Source organism: Sander lucioperca, chromosome 3, assembly GCF_008315115.2.
Source record: "Sander lucioperca isolate FBNREF2018 chromosome 3, SLUC_FBN_1.2, whole genome shotgun sequence".
NCBI classification, from domain to species: Eukaryota; Metazoa; Chordata; class Actinopteri; order Perciformes; family Percidae; genus Sander; species Sander lucioperca.
In genome coordinates, this window is record NC_050175.1 from 44,715,035 (window position 1) to 44,730,497 (window position 15,463).

The 15,463-nt window shown below is 40.9% G+C and overlaps 1 protein-coding gene and 1 long non-coding RNA gene across 3 annotated transcripts in view; one reads left to right on the forward strand and one right to left on the reverse strand.

The window, feature by feature from the left end:
• Positions 1-15,463, forward strand: part of dpy19l3 (dpy-19 like C-mannosyltransferase 3) — a 616,246-nt gene that overhangs the window by 465,378 nt on the left and 135,405 nt on the right. The window lies entirely within an intron of this gene.
• LOC118494755 lies at positions 1,767-14,419 on the reverse strand. Its single transcript, XR_004896938.1, has 4 exons — positions 14,371-14,419; positions 12,109-12,111; positions 10,595-10,600; positions 1,767-1,777 (listed from the first exon to the last, which is right to left on the reverse strand). It is a non-coding gene; the product is annotated as an uncharacterized LOC118494755 (long non-coding RNA).

A 15,463-nucleotide genomic window follows, 5' to 3' on the forward strand; every position in this document is an offset into this window, starting at 1 on the left:
AGTCTCAACTAAATACTGATGCCTCTGTATGACCTACATAAGCAGCCGAGACCATCAGCGAGAAGATTGACTATTTCTATACATGTTACCGGTCAACCTTATCTCACAGAATTCTGTGAAATGAACATGGCCCCTTAACTCAAAATCTGTGGCAGTTTCATGGAATCGCAAAACATTCCGTGATGGGCCCATGGAAGAATTCCGTGAAATGAACATGGATTGCCGAAAATTCCGTGATGGGCCCATTAAGATAAGGAAAAGGTCATGGGTGGGCTTATGGTTCCGTGACACGCGGGAAGAACGGGTCCGTCGGGTTCAGGAAAAGGTCGTGGGTGGGTTTACGGTTCCGTGAAACGGGGAAAGAACGGGACGGAAAAGAAAAAGCGACTTTAGGAAATGTGACATGCGGGACACGAACCCTGGTCTCCTGGGTGAAAGTCCTGTGTGTGACCCATCCACCCCCCCCAACCAACCTCCTTACGCGGAATTTCGACCTTACATAGTACTCGCTACTCGCTACATCATTTTCACACATTCTGTGCCACCACCACGTAATGCGGAGTTAACAGTTTGTGATGATTTCACGGAATTCTGTGAGACCAGGCTGTACCGATATATATATATATATATATATATATATATATAATTCTTACTGCCTGTCGCCGGATCTGATTTCCCGTGAAATCTGATTAAACAATTTACGGCACAGAGACCGGAAGAAAATGTTTACATTTTCCTAGGCAGTATTGCATTAAATAGTGCGTTAGCAAGTTAAAAGGAAGCATGGTGAGATTTTTCTTTAGAGATTTTTTTTATGTTATATTTGGTGGTTATGGCTGATACCGGGGCAGGATCAGCAAAGAGAAAAAGAAACAATAACATAAAAAGCTAAAAGGGACCCTGGCAATAACATTTAACTGAATGACCCCTCTATTAGACACTTCTTCTCTAAAATGATCGCTTTAAAGATGAACTGAACTGGAATTTGAGTAAAGGTGATATAACAGATGTATTTTATTTCTTCTCATTGGTACAATGATTAAAATGGCTGAATTTGTTAAAAGGGATAAAATGGTACATTGAAAGTGTTGTTGTTGTTACACGGGCGCCGCCATGTTGGAATTCCACAATCGGCTACGTCACTGGCATGGTAAGCAGCCATGGAATGTAAACAGTCTGAGGCTAACGGACATGGCTGAGGAAACGGAAACCAACAGGTCTAGGGGGGGTTCATACTGCATTGCCCCTGGCTGCAGTAATGAATTGTATAGGGCTAAGGCAGCTGGGGTTACGATACATTTCCACAGGCTACCTTTGACAAGGAAACCAGTCCTCAACTCATGGCTAGCTGCCTTAAAACTGGCTAGCCCTCCGACAGCCCCTAGATTTCGAGTCTGTAACAAGCATTTTTTAGCGACAGACTATTTAGAGAGCTGTCATTTTGATTCAACAGGGTCACTGGTGAGGGTTAAGTCCAACAGACTGAAACCTGAGGCCATTCCGTCAATGATCGATTATTCAGGCTACAGTACAGGGCAGACCGATAGACCAACGGCAAGACACTAACACCGATGCTATCTGCCGCAGAGACAGAGCGCTGAAATGCTCACATCAGGCAGAGGACAGAGAGGTATGTTTAGCTGTTATCTAGCATGCTAGCAAGTCTACTAGGCAAAGGGCTGGATGTAACGTTGTTGTGACATACACAAAACACGTACATTTTCACTTACACGCACAAATAAAGCCTGAAATGTAGGCTTTATAACGTTCAACAAAACTGAGACTGACACACTGGGCATTCATTGAAATTGAGTCACAAAACCAAGCTAGATACCAAACGATCCAAGCACTTATGTCAAACTCCACAAGCTAGCGCTCCGACCATAGACTGTATAAATAAACCATGACTCCGATGATATCACAGATCAATAATAACGCGTTACTAGCTGCTAACTAAACCACAGCGGGTCTGTAAACAGAATCCAATGTCCCTTTCTACTCACCCTGAAGCTAGCTGATGTCTCAGGGCACATTGTTGATGCAGAGGGAGTTCAACTCAGAAAAAGCTGCTAGTTCCATTATAAGAGGTATCTGTGCAGTATACATTTGTGCAATATCCATCAACGACCACAAGGAAAAAATCTGCCAACTCTGCACTAGCCTAAAGTAAACGGCAAAACTCGTGAATCCTCCGTGCATACGTCAACCTGGGGTGACTCTCCTACTTGTAGCAAACTTTTTTTTTTTTTAACTTTATTTATTTTGGTTTTAATTGCTTGGATACAATAAATGAGAGTGCATGACAGGTAAATGGTCCAGGTTGACTGCTCTGCAACAGATGGATTCAGTTGCAGTGTCCGGCAGCGCCCACACACACACACACCAGTCACTTCCCCCCAAACGATCCGAAGGTGGAGCCTGAAACAGATCGTCCTCCATGTGGTGGTAGTCAGACCCTACAGGCCTGTCCCTCACAGGCTCAAATGTGTAACCCATGCCATTAAAATTACTCATTTTCATGTGTATTTAATATGCTGCACTGTAGCCTATATACCTTCGCAGGTCCTACCATGCCAGTGACGTCATCGAAATTGTCAGCGTTCTAATACTAACAAACGTAATTTTTGTGTTGCTTAAAAGCTATATTGATTTTTTTAATTACAATTTTTAGTGTAATTTATTTTTATTTGTCGTAACCAACACGTTATCAACGTTTATTCTTTCAGTTCAGTTCATCTTTAATACTTCAGAAGACAAGTTAAAAGAGAGGTCAGTTTCACTTTTATTCTTTGCTTCTTTCTAAGTGCAACAGTCTATACTCACTGTGACTGTGTATCCCATTGCATCAACATTATCATCTAAATGTTCTGATTTTGTATTTATTCATTTTAAATAGTTTTTACCAATTATGACCAAATCATTTACTTTTTCAATTTTCATTTCCAATTATGCTTACTATTGTCTGATTGGAGGTTAATAGAACTTGTTGTTTGTACCACTACATCACTGTTTTCTTATCATGATAACAAATTATTTATGGTTTATTGTGCACCTTTGTTTATGTTTCTGCTTTATTTTATTATATAGGCCTATAGCTCTTTGGGCTATGCAAATATAATGCTTCTCTTTCTATTACTAATAGTAATAGCAATGAATCACTATTAATGTATCAAGTGCTTACTGTATTTTCTTTCTAGTTCTACATTCTAACTCAGAATTAAAGCACCATGTAAATGAAATGTTGTTGGAAGTTTCGAGACTACAAGCTTGGCAGGCAGTAAGGCAGCCTGACCTGCAGGAAGAGAAGAATCTCGTCACAGGAGTAGGTCTTCAACAGAGCAAAGGTATTGGGTTTAGTTGACAGTGTAATCTTTTTTTAAATGTTATTTGCTAAAGCTAGGTTTGTGCATTTTTGGACATAATAACCATTATGTGGTTAAGGTGTGATCTTTACAATACAACATGTGTTCTAATGGTATTAGAAGAATAAAAGTTAAAACAATAAAAATGTGTTTGTTACTGTAATTTGGTTGTTGCCTTTTAATGTTGAAATGCTTGCATTCATTATTTGAGATTTAGTTATATTTGCATGCAATGAAATGCCGCTGCTGCCAAAATCAGTTTGTTTAAGATGTTAATATGATTGCTGTTACAGATAATTTCTTGTAATAACGTTATTTACATAACTCTTCACTTAATTTTGAAATGATTTTGTTCTACAAAGATAATTTGTTTAAGACTGATCAAACCAATTATGGATAGAGCTCTGGTAAATTTCATTATATTTAAATAAAAAAATACTTTTAAAATTGAACATGTGATGCAGTATTGCCAGACAAATTGTAGGATGGAAATTATGCACATAGTGAGCTGTTATTTTTGGATGAGTATACGGGCCATCCTGAGGACATTCGGCAATAAAGAGAGACAACTTTTAACTGTTTTAGGTTTTTTTCCACAGGACTATGTTCAACATATTCCATATTATGGATGTCACCATCTCTCACCTGATGTTGTGCCCTGCATACTGTAAAGTGGGAGATGTAGCTCTAGGGAGGGGTGTCAAGAATTGTTTTTTAGGTAAAACCGTGAACTCCTTTGATGAATAACTCAGCATGTATGTTTGTATAATGGAAGCAAGAGAGTGTCTGAAGGTGAGTTTGATGTTAGCAGTTAGCTGTGAACGTAGCTTTACAGTTGCAGCATGTGCAAGACTCTGGGCAGACGATGCAAATTGCCTTTCCATTTTGCATATTTGTTCAAATATTTTGCTGCATATAAACATGTAGGTTAAAAAAAGGTGTGGCTGTGACAGGCAAAGCAATTAATATTGGAGTGGCTATAACAGTTGCGTGTAAACAATGGAGATACTATGAATTTCAGGTTCGGCCACCGTAGCAGTTAAAATGCGATCGGAATGGGAGGGGCTAGAAAGCAATATTCAGTTGGTTGTCATATACAATTTCACCGCTAGATGGGAGAAATTTTTATACAATGTAGCTTTAAACTTATTACTTGTCCTGAATAATCCATAGTAAAAGAGCTCGCTGACTTGTGACTGTGGCCTAAATGAAAAGGATTGATACCTGATGATTGAGGTATCTAATGCAGGCAGGCGTATATCAGGCGACCCACTCGCAATGCCTGTTCTAAATGGATTTTGAATTAAACAATACCTGTTGTCTGAACAAGCGTGCGTCATCAGTGGTTTTGTTTTGAAGGAGGAAGCTACTTTAGAACAAAATATAGTATATAATATAGTGCTGGACTCGGTCGAGACCAAGTAGAATATTTGGTGAGTCCAATGGCCGAGTCCAAATACCACCGAGTCCAAGACAAGTCCGAGACAATAGAAAAGCATCTTGAGTCTGGACTCGAGTCCGAGTCCGGATTCAAGTACTAGAGCCCTGGAATATAAAGATAAAAAGGGTATTTCTACATTAATGCCAGAAGTCCTTAACATACCCAACATTAACATCAATACCAATAGTTCTTAATATACATTAACATTTGTGCCAAAAGTTCTTAATATATTCATAACAGACAACTAATGCATTGCTTCTTATTAAACAAATCTCCCCATGATTTTGGGGTCATCTGGGCATCTGGAGTGGTTTTCAAACAGGTCAGGAGGATGCACAGCGTAACAAACGCAAATCCTTCTCTCAAGGACAATCATGCCACAGTCCTTGAAACTTTTGCATTTCTATCTTTCCACTGTATTTTCCCTGAAGATAAAAAAATCACATTACCGTTGATTCTGGGGGAGATATATTTGGGCGAGGGATCTCCCATATTGTGTCTCTGGGACCATCACCATCGTCATCATCATCATCATTGCTGTGATGGGACAGTTGTTCTGCCTAAGTGACTCCATTTGGCCAATTAGCCCATCGCCAGGAAGTGCTCCTCTATTACATTTCTCCCCTCCACTCTGATGAAACAATGTCAGGCAGAGGCATTTGCTAGCTGATTATACTACCGTGACATTGAACCGCATGACTCTGTTTGGAGCGACAAAATCTCATAAAACACGTAGCGCAATGAGAGTCGACAGTAGGTGATAGATTGAGGGAGAGAGAGAGAGAGAGAGAGGGGAAGACGGCGAGAGGACTGAGTATGTTCGCCCTTGGCTCCATGCGGCAGTTTTTACAATAACAATTAGAGTGTGTGAGATATAAAAGCTAATGATCAGGTCTGTCATATTTGCATATGCAAAGAGCAGTGGGCTGATTACTTGCACGAAACGGCGCTTAGAGAGCGTAATTAGAGAAGGCTGGCGGTGGTGATGTCGACAGCAAGAACAGTGGAGAGATTCCCTCTTAATGAGGCTTGTCACGGTACGCTCTGCCTCAAGTCTCTGCTCCGTGATCTGACACACACACACACACACACACACACACACGCACACACGCGCACACACACACACACACACACACGCACACGTACACACACACACACACACACACACACACACACGCACGCACACGCATGCACGCACGCACGCACGCACACACACACACACACACACACACACACACACACACACACACACACACACTTTAAGTCAAATCAGGCACACATGCACAGACAAACCCATACAGACATCCTATCCAGCTATCTGGTATAATCAGGATATTCAGTCTAATTACAGAACATGCTGATATGAAACAGAGCTCTTTTAAATGTCTTCCACTTTCTTCTGCTGAAAAGAACTAATGCTTTTTTTTTTACTTTTGTGTGGACAAAAATATTGTTTTGCATGGCTTTCTGCAGTCGCCATTTTTGTATAAATATCTTTTATATTACAGATTTATTTTGTCTGTTCATCCATGGTGGTTGTTACTATGTCCGCTGTTAATCCAAACCAACAAGAGACAAAAAATAGTCACTTCCTCAGCAACAGAGAATTATTTTGTTCTTCTGGCTACTAGAATCTGTGAGCCAGAGTCATAAAGTTCTGTGAATATTCAAGGCTTAATGACTGTATGCACAAAAGCAAAAGTATACACATTTATAAACTCCTGCATTAGGAGTGTGCTGTGGTATTCTTCTTAGTCATTGTGAAATTGTGTGAGCATGGACCAGAATAGCTCCCATTTCCATAGTTGTCATCATGTCCACACACATCATTTTTATCTAGCTTTGGCATAGACCAGGCTTTTTCTGTCCCTGGACATGATGGGACAGATCCTGACATGTATATGATGTGAAAAGAGGTAAAGTTTATGATCTGATGTGCATTATTGTTATTCAAGACTCACTTGACCAGACAAAGAGCAGCATTGGATGTCTGTTCCAACACTAAAAAAACAACAACGTATGCTTACATGTTCTTCTCTTGTGAATAAGGACTGATATCTGTCCAACCAATCACCAGGCAAGAACATACACTACACTCAATGACCAGTGTCAACATTATAAGAATTCTCACTCCCTAAAATATCTTTGCATTGCAACTTCAGCTCCACAGAGCAAGGAGGATGCTTATGTCTTTTACCGGACGGTAACACCCCTTCGATCAGAATCTGTTTATCGATTGGTCAGCTGATCTACAGTAATGGGACAGTAAAAGGAGCAGCAGGGCTGTTGTGGAAACAGCATTAATATTAATGACGTTGCATGAATTGTAACACTGTAGATTAGACAAACTACCTGTGGAAACAGGACTGACAGCACCAACAATGGCGAGGAAAAGTGAGGTGAAGCGAGGTGCCATATTATCCAAATGGAAAGCACCCTGTGTTTCTTTCTGTATGAACATCCGGGGTGCGATTTGTGAAAAAAGCAGAGAGGGGGATGTTTTTTGATCATGCACAACAAAACAAAACAAGAATTGAATCCCCCTTTCATGGATATAGTACCACTCAGCCAGGCATGCCAAAACACTTATTTGTGGACTTCAATATTCAATGGAAAATAATCTCAAACTGAAAACATAAAACACAGCGCTTTCAAGCCAGAGAGTGGAATTCACGGTGTTTGGTGTTTTAAGCCCCCAACGTTGTCTTCCAGGCAGCACTGCCTGGAAGGCACTAGGATTAGGCAATGGTTAGGGTTAGGGTTAGGTGCCTTGAAGTCGACAGTCGCAGTGTTGCCTTGAAGTCGACGTTGGGGGCTTAAAACACCATCGAGCGGAGTTCACTTTGCAGCAAAAACAAAATACTTTCACCCAGGAAACGTTTGTTTTTCCTTGGTAGTGTTTAAATCCAAACCATGATCTTTTTCCTAAACTTCACGAGTCGTTTGGTTCCTAAACGTAACTGTCTTTGGCATATGACGCTCACTTTTTCTGGCTTACCTCAACTACCATGGCCCCTGAAAGGACCGTCATCTGGCGGTGCCTGTACCTGGCTCACCATCACCTATTGGCGGCTAAAAAACTGCCGCTGGTAGCCGGCCTCCCGGAGCTCTGTAGGGGCTAAATACAACCAGAAACTGCTGCTCGGATTTTATCGTTCTATGGCACTATTTGTTTTAACGTTACAGTGCTTTACTTAGTTTTAAATACTTCTATTTTAGGTATATAATATATGGTCTATTGGTGAAGTAGCATTTATCACTTTGAGGGAGGGTGGGAGGGGGGCATATATTTTGGCCCTACGGGGGATGAAAAAAAATTCAGAAGAGGCAGGGATATGTAGACCAGAAAGGGGGAAATCCCACACATCACCTCCAGCAAATCGCACCCTGGGTACATTCCAATTCCCTTGACAGCATTCACTTCCCTCACTTGCATATTTTTGCACCTTAGTCCCACTGAAGATCCTCTGAAAAGTCGTGATGTGGCACAGCTGGATCAGCTGTAGCAACCTTTGATGGTTTGGAGTTTGCATTTGCCTGTATAAGCACTGTCAAAATACTAACAAGGGTGCACGGTTGTCACTGTCCTCTCTTTGTTTGCTTGGATATGTTTAAACAAATATCTGCAAATTTATTTAAAAGCTGCATTCTTATACTGTGCTCAGATTATTTGTTTGTCCACTTAGATATGAAACTGCAGCGGAGTTGTGATCAGTCCAATCAGCTGCAGTGATCACTAACAGATTTCCAATAAAGAGCTGTGTCGGTCTAATAAAAGACTCCCGCTGGGTCTCGTGGAAGGTTGGTCTCGTGTATCCTTGTTCCTGTCTCCTAAAGGTGGGCAAAACCCTGCTGGGCTGTACGTGAGTCCACCAGATTCTCTGCTAATTACAAAGATAAAGGTGTAATTTGTCTCACCATAGCAGGTGGAACAAACCTGAAAGAAGAATCAGGGGGATGTCAATCAAATAGTCTGTACACACCCACAGAGACCTGATAAGAGGCCTATTCAGCCACAATGAGTGAAATCATTTGTATGTGTGTGCCATAGGTGCGCGGGGCCTTTAAGAGGAACGTGGCAGGAGAAATACTTTTTGTACTTGTTAGAATACACTAGTGCTCGGGGCCTCCTCATTCCTAGTTTTAAAGTATTTTTGTATTTAAGTTATTAAGTCCTGCCAACCCCAGAGAGCACTGTGTTGAAGACAGAGAAAGGTTTGACAGAAGAGACAGATGTTCCTTAACATTCACAGCAGTAGGAGATATATAGAAGTCGCTGTCTGACTAACATGTAGAAACATGGCAAAATATGCCAAACAGACAAGACAAGGCAACCAAAGCAATCATCTTTTAATTCTTACATGTTTTGTGTTTGTAAATCTTAAGTGACTGCAGTAAATTCAGAACATAACTTTAACGTTATTGGCCTTCAGAAAACCCATGTGAGTCTAACCCATTACAAAGCACAGAATTACCTCTTCCTGTAAGTAAAGACAACCAACCTGGTATTCTAGGAGCCTTGTCCTCTGGGGGCATATTCTTGCCACAAGATCGATTCCTCTCTCCCTTTACCTTTATTAATCTGTCTCTCCCACCCTTTGCACCCCCCTTCTCTCAATCCATCTCTCTCTCTCTTCTACCTTCCCATTTATTCTGCATTGTCTCAATCTATCTCTCTCTGTTTCTTTTACTACCATTTATCTCCTTTCTTTCCTTCCATCCATCTCTCTCCCTCCTCCATGTCTCTGGGTGTATTAAAATGCCTCATTTGGATCCATTCTCAGCTCCTACATCGAAGCTTTCGTTGCTTCGGTCAGAAGTAATGCATCTCATCAGCTTTTGTGAAGATCAATCTGTCTGTCCTTTCTTTCCCCTGTTTGCCTCAGCAAAGAGATTAACAGATTATCCCTCTCTCCCGCTGAAGAACGTCTGTTTGCCATGTTAAAACAAGACAAGAGGTGGAGGGAAAGCAGATTTGGGTATTGAAAGTGTAGGAACTAGGGCTGGGACGATTTGTCGACATAATCAACGTCATCGATTACATAAATGCGTCGACACAAATAATTTGCGTCGACACGTCACTCACGTGTAGAGATCTAAAAATAACATGGCTGCCTCCAGCAACAGCGCAAGTATGGATTCCTCGCAAGTTCAACAACACGTTGAGAAAAAGGCTCGCACACGGTCTTCTAAAATGTGGGAGTATTTTACTCTTAATGCCAACAACAACGTGGTAGTCTGTAGACTTTGTAAAATGATCCCTGAGTCAGGATAACAGCAGCAAAACACCGTAAGTTCTGCTCACCTATGCCTCTCCAGCTTCTCCTGTAGCTCACCCGTATACAGTATGTCCTGCACTGACTTCAGTGTAAGGTAGACTGTGCTGTCTCCCCCATCTGTAGCACTGTCTTCGATAATTGCGCAACCAGTCAAGATTGTTTCAGATCTCTCATGAGTCCTTTATAACGTCAGTTATAACGGCCAATGTATTAAAACATTGTCGGGTTTAAATCGGGCTCGGACTCATAATTCCCTTAGAAAGGAAAGAGAAAAATTGCACTTTCTTTACTTTCTGTTTTTTTATTTTTAAGTTTTTTTATTTGTGTATTCCTCCTAAAAGTGACTTGAAATGTTAATTTGTTTTATTGTTGGATTTATTTGTTACATCTGATTTCATATGTTGCTAAAATTGCACTTTTTTACTGTAAGATTAAAGGGAGAAGAGCTTGGCTGTTAAACAAGAGCTTATTCATTATTTTACCTACTTTTAAAAAAAAAAAAAAGCAAATACAGGCTACTCTTTTTGCACTTGCTCTGTTTACTTTAAGTTTTTATTTTTGTATTCCTCCTGAAAGTGACTTTATTTTGTTGTTGGATTGATAGCCTACATCTGGCTTCAGGTTGCACAACAAATTCATTTTACTTGAACAGTACAGTGTAAAACAATTTTAATAAATAGAGATTTGAACCTTATTGAAATTTATTTTTTGTAAATTTTTAATAATTGAGCAATGGGAAAATAATCGCTAATTGAAAAATTAATTGCTAGATTAATCGTTTAAAAAAGAATCGTTTGGGACAGCCCTAGTAGGAGCCATTAGATTTGGGGTGGAAAATGTAAAAGTGAGCTTGTAGCTTGTCTGCCCCAAATCCATGGGACCAACCACCGTCACTATCCCAGCAGGGGTGAACAAAACCATGATGACAGTGAATATGAGTAAAGCTGCTGGGCCTGATAACATCCCTGGCTGTGTACTAAGAACATGTGCAAACCAGCTAGTTGATGTCATCTGACATGTTTAACATATCACTGTCAAAGGAGAGTGTTCCCACCTGATGCAAGACAACCACCATCGTCATGTACCTAAAAAGACTGCAATGTCTAGTTTAAACGACTACCGCTCTGTGGCACTCTTCCCCATTCTGATGAAGTGCTTTGAGAACCAGTTTCTCCAGCACATCAAAAACAATGTCCCAGTCAGCCTAGACCCTCACCAGTTTGCATACAGAGCCAACAGATCCAGAGTTGATGCCATGTTCACTGCTCTCCACAAATCCCTCACACATCTTGAAAATAACAAGACCTACATCAGAATGTTGTTTGTTGATTTCAGTTCATCATTCAATCCTCACCAACAGACCCACCGCCTCCACTCTAGTGTTAAACACTGGAGCTCCCCAGGGCTGTGTGCTCAGCCCCCTCCTGTTCACACTGTACACCCAATCCCCAATATGAAGAGAACTCTACTGTGAAGTTTGCGGACGACACCATCATCATAGGCCAAATTACAAACAATGATGATAATTCATATTGGGAGTAAATCAAACGATCTTGCAGAATAGCGCACAGAAAAAAACCTACTGCCCAACGTCAGCAAAACCAAGGAACTGATCGTTGATTTTAGAAAAAAAGGAGGCAAAGACACACACCCCTGTCTAGATCAATGGAGCTGATGTGGAACAAGTCAACAGTTTTTAGGGACTTGATAATCTGCATCACAAACAACCTGACGTCACACATCTCCACCCTGGTAAAGAAAGCTCAGATATTATATTTCTTAAGGAAACTTAAGAAAGCAAATATACCATGCCTTGTTAACTTTTACAGAGGAGCAATAGTAAGCATCCTGATGGGAAACATCGCAAACTGGCATGGTCTGTGCACCGCCCAGGACAGGTGGGCTATTAAAACCGCCCAGAACATCATTACCCTTCTACCGAACATCAGTGATATCAGTGAAGCGAAGTATCTGCTGTCAAACCACCGGACTAGAGCTAGAGGCTGTAAAATTCTTCAACTCATACACCCTACTCCACCATTTAAAAATGTTTTTGTTTTCTTGTGTAGCACAAAATGACTACAAATTGCATTGTGTTGTGCAACCCTGTGTTGTTGAATGACAAAACATTAACCTTTTAAAGAGGATATAATATATAACAATATAATGAATAGCAATTCACAGAAAAAAATATGGCACTACATTTCCATACCTATATACATTTATTTTCTTTCTATCTCTTTATATTGACCTACTTCTCATATTTCATCTCGGCTTGACAGTGTCAAGCTTAACACGTACAGATAGTACATCGTTGGTAAATTGTCTTTTTATACACCACACACAAGTGCAGCATGGTGAATATGGAAAAACTGTATTACTTTATTGTTTTTTTCCCCATAGCATTTACCAATATTTCATTATGCTTACTTAAAAAAAATGTATTACAAGATTAATTGTTAGGCACTGTCGGCTGATCACCATAAGAGGGAATTATGAATTGCCAGTCCAGGCTCAAAGACAGTCGTAATATATCCGAAACATAGGGTTGTGTTTCTTTGATGATGCTTGTAGGGGTGTTACCAAACCCATTGATAGTGAAGGGAGCCTGTCTAGCTGAAGAAGGCCTTCGGCATTAGGGACTGAGATGTATCACCAGGCTGCAGATGTGATAGTTGAAGAAACAAAAATGAGGATAACTGTTGACTCAAGAGTGGGAGCAGGTCACTACCCAGGCTGAGAAAAGGATTATCTTTGATATTGACATCATCACATGGCATGGAGTAGCACTCAAAGAAATCCCTAAGCAGTCAAGGACCAAGGTCATTGTGACTAACAATGTGTGTCTACACAGGCTGCAGGATGAAAGCAGCATTTCAGCAGTGCGCCAGCTACTGTGCTCTGTTAGTGTCTGCACAGAATGTGTTCAGCCACAGTACTGCTGTGTAGGTCACACATGTTTTGGCAGTGCAGGCAGTGCAGGCAGTGCTGGAAGTGCTGGCAGAGCCCAAAACACAATCCCTGTAGTTAGTGTTTTGTACAAAATATAAGAAAACAGACTGAAAGCCTAAAAAGACGGTTGATAGTAGACATCTCTTATAGATTGCAATAGAAAAATATCTGTTCCATCAGACAACTGAAACACGTCCTATGCCGAAAGCCTGAAAGTTGCTATTGTATTTCATTGGCTGAATCTCACTTCTCATATTTGATAGCTCCTCGCTCCTCGGTTGAACCGGAAGTTGTTCTGGCCCTCCTTCGTAAAGACCGTCTCAACGATCTTATTACTGCCCCGAGGAGCGGGGAGGGATCTCTGAGGAGCTATGAGCGAAGATACACGAGAGCAACCTTCCCAGAAGCCGTGCAGCTGAAAGCCTTTGCTAACTCCGCCCATACAGCTGACAAAGTCATGTGACGCTTGTCATGTGAGGAAAGGATTTCTCATTCCTCTGAAAACACATTTCTTTGTTTCCTCTCTCCTTGCATGATTTCCTCCGTCTCTCCCGTGCTTCCTCGGTGGGACGGACTAAGACGCGAGGAAGGGAAGCAAGTGGAGGAACTGGGGATGCAATTTAAGGTAAGTGAGATCCAGCCATAGTCTAACTGCAGTAGATAGAAGGTCCCTCTCTGATCCCTTGGGGCTTGAAAAAATAATCTTGAAAAGCTGAAGGCATCTGGGGTTGTTGTCATCTTTACCGTGTGGCCCCTGAGACCGTGTCTCTGGTCCCAGAGAATCTAGAAAAGTGCCACCGATCTGGAAATTAGACTCAATTGTTTACCTTCAGACCCTTTTTTTGTATTCACACCTAATCTGTATCTGGATTTTATCTGAATGACGTTAAACTCATGTTAATGCAAGAACACAATACAATCGGAATGAGATCATCTGGTAGTGGTCTGGCCTCCAGTGTGATTGAATCTCAGTCAAGTGGAAAGGCAATCTGTACAGCTTGGCCACAATTGTGAGAAAAAATACCAACAAGTTGAAAGGTTGGACAAGTCTGATTCTTTCAGCTATGTCAAGCAAGCCTGGCAAAAAGCTTTAGATGACCCCTACGTGACAAAGCAAACAACTTGTATAACTTAGTTTGTTACTGCTATCCGAGAACACTTATTCTGCTCATCACTCAGTAATGGCTGGCATGAGGTATGATAACATTATACCATTTAAAGAAAGATTTTGACAATTTGGGAAGCAAACTCATTTGCTTTCTTGCTGAGAAGACCAACACCACTTTCACACATGAGAGTGGTATTGATGTTCTCATTTTACTCTAAAATCTCTAACTTTTTCTTTAAGGTGTGACAGGCTGTGTTCCTACCTCATTTATTTCCCCAAAAATCTCCAAACACTTAGAGACGCCAGCACAGTAAAAGGAATAACTGGAAGTCACACCCATAATTCACACAAGGTTCTGTTTGAGTAGAAATAAGGTGGATAATTTGTACAATATCTGATTTATATATTTAGGTCCGATTGCAGAATTGAGATATCACTTAATGTCTGGATCCATGACAAGATCATTTACTGGATAATTGCCTTACAAAACTCTTTTGGGATTTTGGGAAACCACAACAAGCTTCGAGCTAGCGAGCTACATGCTGAAAATGTCAAGTTTTGAAGAAGATTTGCATCGTGCAACACGGCAGGCCTGCTTGGTTCTTTCAGGGAATGATTGTAAAGATTTAAAAATAATATATTTCCAGGATTTACTCTCTAACTGGAACGTTTTGGGACCGGTTGTCGGGGATTTGCTATTGACAAAATACACATGACCATACACTGGTAAGAGCAAATGACGTTTAAACATATATCCAGCTTATTAATAGCTCACATTTCTGTATTGTGTGAACAGTTAACCAAATAAACAAGTTCCTTCCCGAGACCATTTTGCAGAGCCACTGTCACTGTGTCCGGAGCTTAGCGCCGCTCAAGATAATTGTGATTGGTGTAAAGAAATTCAAACAACCCAGACCGTTTTTGTTCTCCTATTCAGGAGTCTATGTGTGGACGGGACAGACCTTACTCTGCAGCGCTGTGAAGAAAGGTCTGGCAATGGGAGACAACTAAATACCAGTTTTAAATGCAAAGGCCTGTGATAAGATATCTTAGTTCAGTTTATATGTTAAATGTGTAAATGGGGTCTCAGGAGCTCAGAGAGTAGATTATGGTCTGGTCGTGGAACATTGGTCAACCTTTTTATACTACCATATTTAATTCTGGGACTCATGGGAATTTCTTAATCCTTTCTGCATGTGTTGTACTTCTACCGCCAACCTGTTGTCGTGCGTAGGTGGTGTTGTCTGAGGTGTCATTAATACAGCATACCATTAAATTACAGCAAAAGCTGTGTTTGTAGTCTGCACATAAAGCCAAGCTC